Source organism: Amblyomma maculatum, chromosome 10, assembly GCF_055883805.1.
Source record: "Amblyomma maculatum isolate TAMU_Amacu chromosome 10, ASM5588380v1, whole genome shotgun sequence".
NCBI classification, from domain to species: Eukaryota; Metazoa; Arthropoda; class Arachnida; order Ixodida; family Ixodidae; genus Amblyomma; species Amblyomma maculatum.
Window position 1 is genome coordinate 26,757,073 of NC_139353.1, and position 6,888 is coordinate 26,763,960.

Genomic DNA, 6,888 nt, shown 5'->3' on the forward strand with positions numbered 1-6,888 from the left:
GTACATAAAAGTGCTGGACGATATATATAGGGGCTTTTTTTAAATTTTCATACTAGATACACAAAACGTTTGCAACAACTGCTGGGCCAATAGCCTAAGCTAGTATAGGCCTAATCTGCACATTTGTTATAACAGCAACAGAAGATACCAACATGAAACTCGGTTATAAATGATCAGTGAACAAAGTAATAGCGAGCAACACTCAACAGCCGACACAAAAACATTAACAAATATAACCCTCAATCTTCGAAAAGTAGAAGCGCTTAACTGAAAACAGGAAATTTTTAGCCATTTTAATTTCAAGTGGTTCACTAATCTCTAATTTTGCCCCGCAATATTGAGTTAGGTGCGGATAATAGGCATTTCGGGTTACAGAGCAATTAAAATCATTATTGCTTGCATTTCTAGTGCTCCTATTATGCAACACAAAAATAATTATTGAAAGTCGGTAATTAATTTGTATACATTTATTTAATACCATTGCGATTCTCATTTCTTGTAATAATGAAAACTGCATAATCTGTAACCTATTGAACAAAGCAGCACTAGACTGATACCAGTTCGAGCATGTTATTATTCGCAGTGCTCTTTTCTGCTAAGAGATAATTTTATTAATATAAGATCTGTATGTAATAGCGCATAATTCGCAGCAGTACGTCAATTGACAATGAAAAAGAGAAAAGTAAATGATCTTCAGCACAGATATGTCCAGCCACCCCCGTGTTCTATGTAGAAAGTAACAAGCTGAAGCAAGCTTGGAGCACAGGATATCAATATGTTTGTGCCAATTAAGGTTCTTATCTAGGGTTACGCCGAGGTATTTAATGATGTCAACGTGCTTAATTAAAACGTTACCGAGGCCAATATGGAATCGTGTATCTGTGGTAATTTTGTACCTTGACCTAAACAGGATGTACTTTGTTTTCACAGCATTAAATGTCAGTTTATTAGCCTCAAACAATGCAGAGATGTTACTTAACTCGCGTGCCTTAGTCTAAATTTTAGTTTGAGTTTTGCCTGTAAAACCTTTTGCACTGTCATCAGCGTACATCACCGTTTTTTAATTCTGCCAACAGAGAAAAATATCGTTAACATAAATAAAAAACAGCACAGGGCCTAGGTCTGACCCCTGGGGCACTCCAGCACAGACACGTTGTCGAGATGATTTTAAGTGTTTTAGATGGACTAATTATTTTGTATTGGTAAGGTAGCTTGTAAATAAATCAAGAGTGGATCCCTAAAATCATAGTGCTCTAGATTCTGAATTAAAATCTTATATTTAACAGTATCAAATGCTTTCTTTAGGTTTAGGAACAAGGCTATGGATATTTAATTATTAAGCACAGATGAACACAAGTTTGAGACCATGCCGTTACTGCTGTAGATGCAGTCCTGTTAATCATGAAGCCATATGTTCACAGTAAGACATCATTCCAGTTCTCTCCAAGTAGTCGTTTAGTTGCTTTGCGATAAGTTTTTCGAACACAGTTTTAATTATGTTCAAAACCGAGATTGGACGGTAACGGCCTGGATCATTACTATCCCCTTCTTTGTAAACTGGTATAAAGCTAGCGATCTTCAAAATATTTGGATAAATACCTTCGTAAATTGCGTGATTCATTATTGTTGCCAGGAGTGGGGCAGATGGTGAACGTTTTCTTTGAATGCTCTCGCAGTAATCCCGTCATGTCCGGTTGCCTTGTTTGCGGCAAGAGTTTGCATGGTTGCTGTGATTTCACAGTCGGCAATTGCTTGCAGTAAGAAGGTGTCATGAACACGCGGGTCAATAACAGAGAACGGTGGATTAGGGATATTAGCTGCAAGCGGAGGGCTAATGTTTGTGAAGTAATTATTAAACCTATCAACTGTGTTTTCATGAATGTGTTCAGGAATTACCTGCTGTTTTAATTTTCTGCCGATTACATTATTGATCATGTCCCACATTTTCCGGCTGTTTCCTTGTGCTTTCTGTATTAGCATAGAGTTGCATTCTTTTTTTCTCATTCCTACGAAGACTGGTCCGAGTATAGTGCATAAGGGCAAGAGAAGGGGTGAGTTGCCCGCACAAGGTCGAGTAAGGATGAAGCAAGGGGGGTGGGGAAGTAAATGTGGACATCCCACCTGCCAAGGCAGCCGCGGCGTGCGCCGCCGCATTGCCCCCTGATTCGTCCGAGTGACCTGGGGTCCAGTGAATAGCGACAGTTCTTGTCGCGAGTTGGTGGCGTTTAAGGAGGCGCTGTATGGCCGTAGCTTTTGCATCTTGTGAACTCCGAGGGAGTAGCGATTTCCTTGTAATCTTCATAGGAATCAGTAAGAATACGTATTAAACCAGTTCCGGTGCAAGGCACTCCTGACAAGGCTCCCCAAATCGTTAGGAGTTCAGCATGAAGAGGGGTACCTTGAGGTAGATGGCAGGCATAAGCGTCTGAAGGGGAAGGGTTGTCATCGCATACCCAGCCTATATATGCAAATTCGCTTGTAATCGATGAGTCGGTGAATGTATCAGTCGTATCAGGGCTTCACTCTTTTCGGTGGTGAGCAGCGAGGAGCTCTCGGAGAATGACAAAATTGCGGTTTATAGGTCGGCGATGAAGGCGTGTGACTACTGGCATCTCCCAAGGGGGAAGAGATGCATATAGGGCGCGTGTTTTGTCTTTACGCTGTTCATCCCAGGCTAGCAGGCGACGCCCTTGGACAGTTTTCTCTAGACGTATTCGATGACGCGTCTGTGACACGGTAACAATGGCAGTGAGTGGTGGAAGAGCGGCGAAACGCTCACGTTCGGCTATAGGAGTGTGCTTAGGTAGACCGGTAATAGTGCGTAGTGTTGCGCGATGAAGGCGTTCGACCTTAGCGAAGTCAGTCTTCGACAGTTGGAGGACGGGTGTGCCATAGAGGATTTTTCCGACCGCCGCTGCTCGGGCCTTCGCACGGCAGGCATGTTGCCGCGCACCGCTGTGCCGGTTGGACAGGCGACGAATAGTGTGTAGCAGTGCTGGCCAAAGGCGTTGTAGCGGGTGAACCCATTTCTGGGGACTGTTGCATCTTGAGATGGGCAGGCCAAGAATGTGGATTTGCCCATTTGAGGAGGTGATGATGTTGCCTCCGATGTGAAGATAGATCTGCATACTCGGGTTGGTTCTATGTTTTCCGTCAATACTAATCAATTCTGTTTTATGTGGTGCGAGTTCGAGGCCAATTTTGGTTAGTGTATCTTCAAGACAAAAAAGGGACGCCTGAAGTTCAGTCTGCATAGAATATGTGTCTACGTATTCCGCTGCCTCAGTCCAGACGGTAATATCATCAGCATATATAGCGAAATTTGCGCTTGTGCTGATTTCCAGATTCTCGACGACGCGTGTCATGGCCAAGTTGAACAATATGGGTCCGAGAATGGAGCCCTGAGGTACACCCCTATCCAAGTAATAGGTTTTGGGCACCCATCCCGCAGCAGTGCCATGTAGCTGAATGGGTCTAGATGTCAAAAAACTGCGGATTCAGATTTGGGCACGAGTACAAGGAAAGCGTTCGGCGAGTTCCTCGAGGATAACCTCATGGCGAACATTGTCAAAGGCTTTGTGTATATCGACAGCCAGGAGATAGTCAGGTAGCGCTTTACGATGGGATCTATTCAGAACTCTTCGCAAAGCCAAAGGCAGTCATGCGTTCTGAGGTTAGGGCGGAAGCCGGCTTGAGCTGGATGAAATCCAGGACTGACGTATTCAATGTAGTGACTAATTCGGGTATGCAGCAGGCGCTCGATGAGTTTACAGAGATGTGAAGTCAGGGCGACTGGACGAAAATTACAAGGAAGTCGAGGGTTTTTGCCAGGTTTAGGGATAGGAGGAATAAGAGAAAGCTTGAGATTATCCGGTACCGTTCTGGTCTCCCAGTAAGAATAATTGATGTCGAGAAGGGCAATCTGGGCTGCCGAGTTGAGATGGCGAAGCTCCTGCCAACTGACTCGGTCATGCCCGGGTGTGGCGCGAGCTCGGCCTCTTCCGAGGGATACTTGCAGTTGTCCCTTTGAGAATGGGCGATCCAGGTCTGTACCAGGGTTTCTGAATGGGAAAATGGAAACTGCTGGTGGAGGCGTTAGGCTGGCGTGTTGGAAAAAGGTGCGTATAACTTCATCTTCAACATCAGCCGAGTTGCCATTGAGAACGATCTTCGGCGAGAGGTGAGGCCCCGCGTGCCTTGCCATTTAAGCCACGAAAGATACGCCAAAGTTGTGATAGGCCCGGTACTTGTCCAAGACGGTCGCATGTAGAGTGCCAAGTCTCACTTTGCAGGTGAAGCTGGTATAACCAGATAAGCTTGAATTGTCGTCGAAGTAGCACGAGATCTCTGTGGCGTTTTCCGCGTGTCCGAAAACGTTGCGTGAGGTGATCTGCGCGACGCCAAAGGTTAGCCAGGTGAGCATCCATGCCAACTGTGGAATCGTCACAGGGGATATATTCGAGAGCTTGAGTGCGGGCATCTCGGAGTACAGACAGGAAGGAGTCAATATTGCCCATCATGCTCACTCTCAATCGTAAATGTCTTCGCGTTCGGACAACACGTTCGTTTTTCAACTGGGACAAGTTTTGTGCTAATACTACGATCTCGTTAAAGTAGTTTAAAAAATACTTGCAATTCATTTGCAAGAACTGCCATGGGAACTAGATGGTGACTACAACGTCTGAACGGCAATAAAATAATGAAATCTGCTTTTATTATAAACTATAAAGTATTGCGCACTTTATAGTTTTTATATTTTATATTTTTATTGTTTGTGCTTAATTTGACATTCCATACTTTTTTCCTTTTGAGTGTTTTGTCCGCACTTCATGAGAGCGAATTTCATGGCATATATAATCTTAAGAATACGATATCTACGTATAAGCTCGTGTCTAAAAGTTGAAGTTCAGTGTATGTAAGTTCCAAGTCGTACTAGCATTTGAAATATTTCATCAGTTTTTCTCCATAGCCTTTGGTAGTATCTTTTATGCAATGGTTCATGAATCGTTCACAACAATAAGAAAACGCCCACGACTTGGATTTGCTGTATGTTCAAAGAACGTAAATAAGATCTTTTGCCACCACTTCGCATGATATTGTAGTGTTCTGTATTAGAGTCCCATGGAAGAATGCAAACATTATCCTCATTCATACGAAAGGGAACGCTAAGGACCTTAAACATTACAGACTAATGAGTTTACTGTCTGTTACGTATAAGGTATTTACTAAGGTAATCGCTAATAGAATCAGGACAACCTTAGACTGCAACCAAGCAAAGGATCAAGCAGGTGTTCGGAAACAGTACTCTACTATCGATCATACCCATACCATCAACCAGGTGATAGAAAAATGTTCGTAATATAACCAGCCCTTATACATAGCATTAATTGATTACGAAAAAGCATGCGACTCAGTTGAAACCTCGGCGGTGATGCAGGCATTGCGAAATTAGGGAGTAGACGAGCCGTACGTGAAAGTGCTGGAAGATATATATAGATATATATATATATCTATATATGGAAGATATATATATGGCTGCACAGCAACCATAGTTCTGCATAAAGAAAGTAAGAAAATTCCCATAAAGAAAGGTGCTAGGCAAGGAGACAGTATCTGCTCAGTACTATTCACAGCTTGCTTAGAGGAAGTATTCAGAGACTTGGAATGGGAGCAGTTAGGGATAAGGGTAGATGGAGAATACCTCAGTAATCTGCGATTTGCTGATGACATTGCCTCTCTAAATAACTCGGGGGATGAACTGCAAATAATGATTGATGACCTAGACAGAAAAAGTAGCAAGGTAGGCTTGACAATTAATATGCAGAAGACTAAGGTAATGCTCAAAAGCCTCGGGAAGGAACAGCAGTTTACGTTAGGTAGTGAAGCACTGGAAGTAGCAGGCGAATATGTCTACTTAGGACAGGTAGTAACCGCCGATCCGGACATTGAAAAGAAAATAAAGTGCGCTCCATCCCAATCTTATTCTTCTTGATTAACATTGGGATGGAGCGCATTTGGCAAGCACTCGCAGATTATGACTAGCAGCTTACCGGTATCGCTCAAGAGGAAAGTATACAACAGTTGCATCTTACGTGTACTCACCTATGGGGCTGAAACATGTAGACTAACCAAGAGGGTTCTACTTAAGTTGAGGACAACGCAAAGGGCTATGGAACGAAAAATATTAGGGGTAACATTAAGAGATAGGAAGCGTGCAGATTGGGTCAGAGAAATAACTCAAGTTGCTGACATTCTAGTGGAAATCAAGAAGTAGAAATGGGCATGGGCGGGACACGTAGTGCGATGAGAGGATAACCGATGGTAGCTTAGGGTAACAAACTGGATTCCAAGGGAATGAAAGCGTAGCAGGGGGCGGCAGAAAGTTAGGTGGGCGGATGAGCTTAAGAAGTTCGCAGGGATCAAGTGGATGCAGCTAGCACAGAACCGGGTTAGTTGGAGAAATATGGGAGAGGCCTTCGCCCTGCAGTGGGTATAGTCAGGCTGCTGGTGATGATAATGTATTTTGCAACCTTTTTTCCTCGAAATATTTAACGAAAATATTATTTACATGATGTAATATTCCCCAGAAAATTATATTCGTGCTACGAACATTTCTATTCAAATATTTTGGTAAACCATGCGCTCGTGATATACATAATAAAGCCAGGATTTCCCATGGCAACCGGATCTGCCTTAAGAATAAACAAAACGAGTGAATATAATCGGGTGACTTCACTATTTGGAGCAGTTTACATCACATTGCTGCCATCATCTTAGCAGGCCCTGGTGATTTCAGATACAATTGAGAGATCAGCTGGCTTCACTAAACTTTGCCAAAACGTTCCAAAGCATCGATGCTTGACAATGGTTGCTTTTAATATTATACGT